This window comes from Manduca sexta, chromosome 12 (assembly GCF_014839805.1).
Source record: "Manduca sexta isolate Smith_Timp_Sample1 chromosome 12, JHU_Msex_v1.0, whole genome shotgun sequence".
Taxonomy (NCBI): Eukaryota; Metazoa; Arthropoda; class Insecta; order Lepidoptera; family Sphingidae; genus Manduca; species Manduca sexta.
The window spans coordinates 14699388-14708561 of NC_051126.1; positions in this window are offsets into that span (position 1 = coordinate 14699388).

Sequence of the window (9174 nt, forward strand, 5' to 3'; positions counted from 1 at the left end):
TGCGGGCGCGCGGCGGTTGTCGGTCGTCATTGACCTCGACGACTTAATATCGCACAGACGACAACTTCCACAACGACTGGACACATTCTGCTGTGAACCGCATTGTAACGCTGTTTCATTATCAGTTTTGTTAAGTGACTTGTACGATATCTTGTTCGGGTTGGAGGCGATTTGTTTAATTACTCCTTTATAAGCCGAAGTAAAGGCAAACGATAAAGTTAGTCGCCAGATAATGATCAGCGCTCGTGCACACCACGGCATCTGTTGGGTGATGTCGATCGATAAAAATTATTGACTGGAGTGGTCCCCAATAAATTCAATAAGAGCATAAACATCACTTCAAAGCTGTTTTCTGCTAGTTTTATCCTGCTCGAATCGGCTCCCTTGACATGTACAGTCAGCCACAAAAGAAGCTGAACAAATTCGATACTTCAAACCGCATCTACACATTGATTTCAATCGGAATATTATTTTTCTTTATCTAAAATAAAGCAAACCTGTACTATCTCTGTTGTATGTTTTGTTTTATTACATGTTTATTAAGCGCAATATAGAAGCAACCTCTCCGTTGTGTTCCCCGAACACTGGGGTGGTGAGTCGTGCTCGCGCGCACCGCTCCGCTGATGGCTACCTTAATGTCGATGATATTTTAGTTATCCGGTTAATAAACTGTTCTCCTTACTCTTTATTATAAACAACTGAATTTATGAGACGCGGAGGTCGCGGTACATTCGTGGACAATGAGCGCCACTTATGACCGATCGAAATACTATAATATCGTAGCACCGCATTGAGATTGTACTATGCTTAGTTATCAATATAATTTTAATAAATTACAAAGGATACTGTATCTTTAAACCGGAACACCACTGCAACCAACATTACCCTCGACAAAGCTTTTGCCCCTTCAAAATTTAAGTTTATGTGTATAAGAGAACTGTTCACTTAATGAACAATTTATTAAAAGAATAACAGTTTTATGAAAGTTGAAAATATTTAATATTCCAGTAATATGATCCCTGATGTTTCACGTTAGAGTGGATTCATGAATGATGCAATCTTGCTGTGTTATTTGTCATCACATCCGTTCTGAGCTCTGACGTAGGTGGGTAGGACGCTCCCTAGTGTTCACGATGTCTACTTATTTATGTTATTACGTATTCGTAGATATATTGTTGTTTGTTTCTGGGTTGCCGTAGTACCTGTGTATGTCTGCTTTGCACTGCATAAAAAGAAATCGACGACTATTTTATGGAGACACTGCAAACTTTTACTCATTACGGAGTTCACAAACAATTTTACTATTTGAGCGCATGAAGTCGAAGTACGCAGCCGAGTAGCACAGTTGCAGTGACGCGACAGCGTCTCACCCGCAGCCTTTCAAACGATATAATATTCTATAATGTCATGATACAATTTTATTGTTCTTTGAGTTATAGGTGAGATAAAGGCTGATAATCACTAGATGGCTGAAAGTATGCTTTAAACCAAATCCAGATAAAACGCAAAATTTACATGTTCCTACGAATACTACTCAAAGTGGTCGTGTAGCATGTATTGTGTGGTTCACAGCACATATTTCGGCAGCCTTGACAACACGCCCGGTGTTGTGCCTACTTAGTACATTTATACTTTTCCTTGTAGATAAAGCTCGTTACAACTAACAAAGTATTATTAATAAACTTATAGCATCACATAGGTGTTCTTGCCTGATTAATGCTGCTATTTTGCGGTAAGGACGACTACATTGTAATTCCTTATTTTTAAGGTTCCTTACCTCAAAAGGAACCTTTACAGGAACACTGTCAGTCAATACCTTTTTTCTCAGGCATGCATGGAGGTATCAAGTTAAAATTTATATCAAATTTTCGGGTCTAATGTCTCTTTCAGCTGTAAAATAATTAAACTTTGAAGTCAATGTGATCAAAACATATTATGACGGTTTATGTTGTATAGTTTGCGATTATACAAGGGAATCAAAAGATATAGGGTACTTTCAATTGATTTAGAATCATAAAATTGCCAAAAGCAATGTTTTACAGCACATGTTATGGAAAAATATGTAATATAAGTAATAATATAAAAAAAAAAAACTAATTTGTATAAAACCCTCGATGCGCGAGTCCGCACTTATTCGCTTTTTTTCCTTGCCAAGCATCTAAATTCTTAAGACAGAAAAATAAATAATTTATTAATCAGTACCATTTTAAGTCTGGCGGAATGTGTTAGTATCAAATGACAGGTGGAGGGTGTTCGACTCAGCGTGACGTCGCCGGTTCTATTCTGTCCTTGTGAGAGAAATAGGTAGATGATATACGTCGTACAGATCCACGCAGCGCGATGTCTCACGCCTTATTTGAGATATTAATTGCTAGCTAATTTTCAACCAATGTATATTCATCTCCACACAGGGTAATCTTTGGTGACATTTATTCTTAAATTTATTATTATTAAATACATATATTCAGACATAGGAAAGCAATACATTTAGAGCGCCTCACAGATATATTATTTTAATATTGGATAAAGTTACACGTTCCTGTAGGATTAAAGAAGTACGGGAGGGGTATTATGATAAGAAAAAAAACTACAGAATACATCCCTCAACAATATAAAGGAAAAGACGCTAGTTATCTATGTAATGTGTCACTCAAATAAACTAAAGTGGCGCTGAGCGGGTCACATGGCCGGGCTGACTCCTTAGACCGGATCATGATCATGGACAGACGATTTAGTGCAGGTGGCGACTGTACATTGGAAGAACATAGCTAAAATGGTGACAAATGAAAATCTCTAGAGGCTTCCTTCATCATCGAGTCAAAACGAGTTATTAATTATAGGTATAGTGTTAGAGATAGAATAAGGTTAAGTATGTTGTCGAATTTGTAAATTAAGTAATATAAAATAAAGTACCTTTTTAAATTCATTTATAGAATTTTGGTAGTTTATTTAAGTCGAAATACAAAGAACAATAATAATAAGGCACAACCTAATGCATGGTTCGATGATTTTATCTTTCCGTGATAGGATACAAGAAGCTCAATGAACGCATAGTTAAAATCGGTCCTAATGAGTAATCAATTTACTTATTAACTCTACAGCTATCGCTTTTTTAAATCCTTACCCTTATCTAAAACATCTATGTCTAAAATCGGACAATTGATTCTTTGACCTATCTGTTATTAATCGATTTTGAAATTGAATTAGGCGTTTTCTCATTGATGAGTTGACAAAAAATTTGACACCGTGCGTTCGTAATTCCGCACATCACCTTTGTGTTTCTGTGCGTAATACCTGTTACTGGTGCGGCGCCGCGCCGCGCGCTGCCGCGAACCTTACTTCCACGCATTCATTATTTTTGTATCATGTATGTATGTATATTGTGACGATGCTTCTACGCGTTATAATATTGACAAATAAATAGTTTTACTGGCCATGTGTTCACCGGGTAACAATCACTTTAATTATGCTTATTGATATTCGCCATGCACAATGTTGCAAAGTCCTGGCAACGTCACGCATTGCATTACGATGTTGTTTTAAACATGTTGAACATTATAAAAAATATATATAACGTCGCGTCGAAACTTACATACTGTCACGCGTTATAAGATTCACAGCATTAATATTATATTATCGTATATTTGAATAGAACTTCAAATAATGCAAACATTGTAAACCAAGTGATTTTTATGAGTAACTTAATTATGTGTAGATGTTATAAGTCATTTTAACTTTCGACGAAAACTAGTCATTTGATAAGTGTCGAAAATTCCAGATAGTCTTCGGTAAAGTGACGTCAATGCTGATTCATAAACAAGTAGGTCGCGTAAACATTATGTGTGTTTAGTGCTCGCACTCTAGCCTGCGTTGTCTGTGATATAACCAGGTCTGCATTCTCTCTCACTACACAGGGTCGTGCCGGGTTAGCGACCACTTAGTTGAGTTGTTAACTGCAGTCGAGTCAAAATATGTATATTTTACATGCAAAATAGATGACCATACAGATTAGTCCTAATGATAGTTTTTTTTGTGTCCGTCCGTCCTAAAGGCATCGTTTGCGGAGTAGCCGGGCGTAGCTCATCGCGTGTGGCGTGGCGTCTGGCGGCGCGTCGGGTGTTTTACTGTTAACGCGGCGGCGCCCGGCATCACACGCGTCAACACACACAAATCGCAATCTATGATGTTTATGGAGATGTGAGGCGTGAAGATCGGCGGTGCTCGCGGCTGTGCATCCGACGGATACTCTGGCTGCCAGCGTGTAGCGTAGCGTTCATCGCTGTGGCGCACGCGGAGTGCAGCGGGAAAGGATAATCAAACGGATTAGTTTTTTTTTGTGATGGCGAAGGATGGGATCATACATGTCGCAATTTGCCACATGAATGAACAGAAAATTTATTTTATATTTCTGGAATACAAGAGCGGGCACGCCGCAGACGCCGCTGCGTGCGCTGCAGTGATGAACGGCGCGTGACACGCGTTGATGCCAGCCTCCCGCCCGTAGCGAATACTGCCGCAGAATGTAAAGTGCTTCTCCGTAAACGCATTCATGCAAATGCATATTATGTTTGAATTTAGTGCGGACCGCACCGCCCATCGTAATGCCACGGTATCTCGTGTTTCCATTACGGAGGCCTTAGACTTAAGTTAATCCAATATCCGTTGGCTCGCTTCACTTTTGTTACGTATTCTTTTGATATTATGATGTTGAAGAAGTTTGTCGTAAGTAGCAGTAGTGGTAATCATGTGATTCTTCATAATATAACGTTGTTTACTAAAATGCGCTTGTTTTTCTCGAGGCGGGCGAATTTTTTATACGTCATTGCATTGTTGGTGCCTGCAAAATGCCTACGGTTCCATTTGTACCTACATTTAATGTACTTCTGTAATACAGAATTTATGAATGAGCTAGTTGGTCAACATTACTGGGTTAACGTGAATGCTTAGTGTAATGGTTTACATCACGTATGACGTGATGTCGCTTCTGTTGTGGTCGTGTAGTCTTCGTCTCGTTCGTTCACGTCATGACTAGTGTCAGTTTAGCGGCAGGATTAGGAAGCTATTGGTGTGTGGTGCCGCCGCGCACCTGCCAGTTTTAATTACTGTATCAAAGTGTCGGTGCGTGCGAGATGATACTCCGACTAATCAGATGATTGAAGACAAATAATAGACCATTAAGATGTTCATTCCTCACTCTAAATTCGAACTCTCAAAGCTCACTTGGCGGTCGTACCAACTAGAGCCACAAGTCGTTATCGTAATCTATTGGATTCGCGGCTGTAACCGAGGCGAATTCGATAACAAACAAAACGATACCAACTCACAACCGGCACAATGTCATGCAAACAAATTGGCTCCACATGAGGGAAAACAATGAAATGACTACTGTCAGTCATAGTATGCAGTACCTAAATTATCGGACAACTTAAGATATTAAATTATGTGCTCACATTGAATTAATATCTAGGATTCTAACCTTCAGCGACTTATTAGAGTCACTGCCTTTCATTGCATAGTATGCACTGGCCCAGATTTACTATAATAAAGAAAGAACATATTATGTGAGCTATTAATTTTTATTTTTTATTTTGATCAGCTATTATTAGTCGTGGCCACAAGGAACGTACGTCTACATACCTATCATATATTATATTACTTAATATCCATTGAATAAATCCTTCATGTAAAACTGCGTTTTTTGCCGTATTTATGCCGATATGCCCTTTTTAATGTGAAGCCTTGGTCTTGAATACTTGAGACTGTAGCTATTTTATGGTACACATTTTTTACGCTCCCTCCTGATAGTAATTGGGTGGCGTCCTAATAAAGTATCGCCTGACGACCAATGATTATCCCGCCAACATCGATGCAATTGTCGGCCTGTTTGAAATCGCATATTTACTAACGGGGGCCATTATGTAGACGAAAGTTTCATTCTAAGCGCATTTTCACTGGGCTATAATGAGCTGGGATTTGACTGTTATTGTTAATGCTACAGATAATAAATAACGTGTGACGATATAACAATGTTTGAGGACATTAAAGTTTTTATATGATTTGTTACTTTTTAACTCCATAGTTTTGCTGTTAGGTTTTAAATAGCCAATAAATAGAGTGTACACGGATATCCGGTAACTATACGATATTCTGCCAATTTACACTCTTTTCCAATCCGACTGATATTTAAAACATGCTGTTTTTTTGCTTTGATAAATTAGAGCTACGCAGCAGACATTATATTAATCCGTAACGTTTTGTGGGCCGGTTTGATGCTGTTGCGTTGTTTCGTCTGGTGAGTGAGGTTTCTCAAAGCCCATAAACCTCCTCCCTGACCTCTTCCCTTCGTTTTTATAATTTTCGAGAATTGTAGGTGTATAGAAGGTGAAGATTACTGAATATTAGGCTTTCGCCATAAAAATAATGGCAAGTAAATGCACTGGCTTCAATTATATAGAAATAGTATGTATGTACAATCAGGCGGCGGCGACCGCGGGCCGGCTCGCTGCTCGCCAGCGGTTACGTAATAATGAATGACACCACGCGTATTGGTAAACACAAGTGTACTTTGACACGAACAATTTACGACTTACTCACGAGTCGGTTACACGGCGCGGCGCAGTGCGCGACTCTACGTAACCACGCGCCGTATCACCGACGGCGCCATGTGTACATGAAATCTCTTATCAGAGGTGTGTGTATGTATTATTCTTATCAACATTTTGTCCAATTTAACAGTTATCGTTGACAATGCATCTATGTTTTTAGCTACTCCTCAAAGTCATGACTGCAATAACGTGATTCGAGTCGACCAGTGAGTTACTGCTGCATTAACTGTCCGCGACGAGCTGAGCAGCTCGTAGTGTGTGCCCATGCCTCACGCCGCGCTGGCAATGGAATGAACACAAGCACGTCGGTCCGCCGCGTCGCGCCGACACTCGACCGTGCCCGCGCGCGGTGATAAAGTTATTTCGGTCCTTGCTGATAATATTGTATACAACCGCTTGATTTGCATTCTCGATATATTTACTGTTGCCACAGCTTGTTATAAATAGAAAGGCGTATTTTTGTTCTCCTTCCACTTATCTACTATTAAAATAAGGCTCGCAAGGTCCCGTCGGCTTGAAACAATGATAATTTATTATTATAATCAATGTTTCCTTTTTTAAAGAGTTATCAGGTTTGCAAACATGGATATCTAGTCAGAATATTGTATTATTTGGGTCACTCAGACTGGTCATTAAAAGTAACAAATAATATTCTATGACTTGAAGTTCGTAAAGTGCCGAGGTGTTGAAGCTGGACAACCTGTCCCGTTTCAACTGACACACCCTACTCCCTTCGACAGCGCCACACTGTCGTGCAAAGTTCATAGCATTGGTTAGTTTAAAAGCGGCTCGGAATGACTCAGCGCGACGGGTGTGCCCACACTGTGCGCTGTGTGCTGTAGTGACCAACTAGAGCCATCCACACCGGTGCAGATAATGCCGGTTCTTCCATACATGCCGCGAAGATAAACACTTACTTATACATTATATTGTTTAGTAAGTAGTCATTTTGTAGTACGGCTATGTGTCGCGCTGACCATAATGACCTCTAACCCGGGCTACTCGTCTTTGATACGAGAGTTCCTCGTTTAATTTTGCGCTAAGTTGTCTTACATACCTGGTATCATATTATGAAACTCTTGGGATGATGACAAGCCCAATTATGTTATTTTGATGTTGTTATGTTCTAAACTCGCCACTCAATGCCAGTGTAACAATTTGTACTACATACTTAGACTACCCACACTGTATCAAAAGAGGTGCAGCTCAACTTGAGTTTTGACCGATCTGAAATTAGTACACTTACCTGACCCTTAACTTCTACTCTGCTTGCTTTGTTACCGACAATAACTGCATCGCCACTCGCGACTAACATCTGACCGGCCAAGCAATAAATGACCCCTCCCAGTTAAAGGATACTAAAGGTACTGCGATTTTCAAAAACCACCGGACTAAGATCAGACAAAAATAGCACATAATCTATTCATATTAAAACGTAAAAATAGAATGTTATTTTGACGGCAACATAAAAAATATTTGTTTTGACGCCAAGTTATGATCTCTGTCCTCGTAACTCTTGAAGGTCAGATACAGTGGCGGATTCGTTTAAAGGATTTTGTGGCCTTTAGTAAGTTAGACGGTGTCGCTAAGGTGGATTATCCGTTGCGGATGCCGGATGTGTTCGCGATACAGGTTTGCCAACCCACCGCCCCGTGGCTTAATGATAGATTACGTCACCAACGTGCATCGCTGCGCGTCTAGAATCGTGTCTCACAGCCATTGCTATACATGTGAGGTGTCTCATGTGGTACCTAATGCTTACAGGTCAATGAAGTTGACAACTTGTCGTTAAATCTGTTACTTTTTTATTTAGGTAGTTACATTCTTGTTCGTTACCTATTTGCCTTCCGTTCTATGTAAATGGTAGAAATATGTTCTATTATATTCTTTCGTTGGGTATAGTGAAAGTGATAGAGCGACACAAGACTCACGTCTTATTGTATGTCTGTTGTATAATATTAAAACCTGGTTTTTACGGCATGATTTTAAATAAAGATTGATGGAAATGCATAATATAATTAGTTAAAAGAATTAAAATGAGTCACAGAGAGTACAAGTCGAGCTGTATATGTATATACTAGCTTTTGCTCGCGGCTCCGCCCGCGTTGTAAAGTTTTTCAGGCTAAAGTTTTCTATTATAAAAGTAGTAGTTTCCCGGGAGCCTATGTTCTTCCCAGGGTTTCAAACTGTCTCCATACCAAATTTCATCTTAAAACGTTGGGTAGTTTTTGAGTTTAAGACGTTCAGGCAGACGGATGCAGCGGGGGACTTTGTTTTATAATATATTTTTATAGAACTTTAAGAGGAACAATCCCGTCATACATCATTGTTGCATAACCTTAACCGTTTACGCAGCGCACGCAACGGAAGCTCTCGAAACTAATAAATTGTCCCCGTATTTGCAACATGTTTCATTACTGCTCCGCTCCCATTGGTCATAGCATGATGATATACAGCCTATAGCACCCCACAAATAAAGGGCTATCCAACACAAAACGAATTTTTCAGTTCAAACTGGTAGTTCCTGAGATTAGCCATTACTGCTCCGCTCCTATTGGTCATAGCGTGA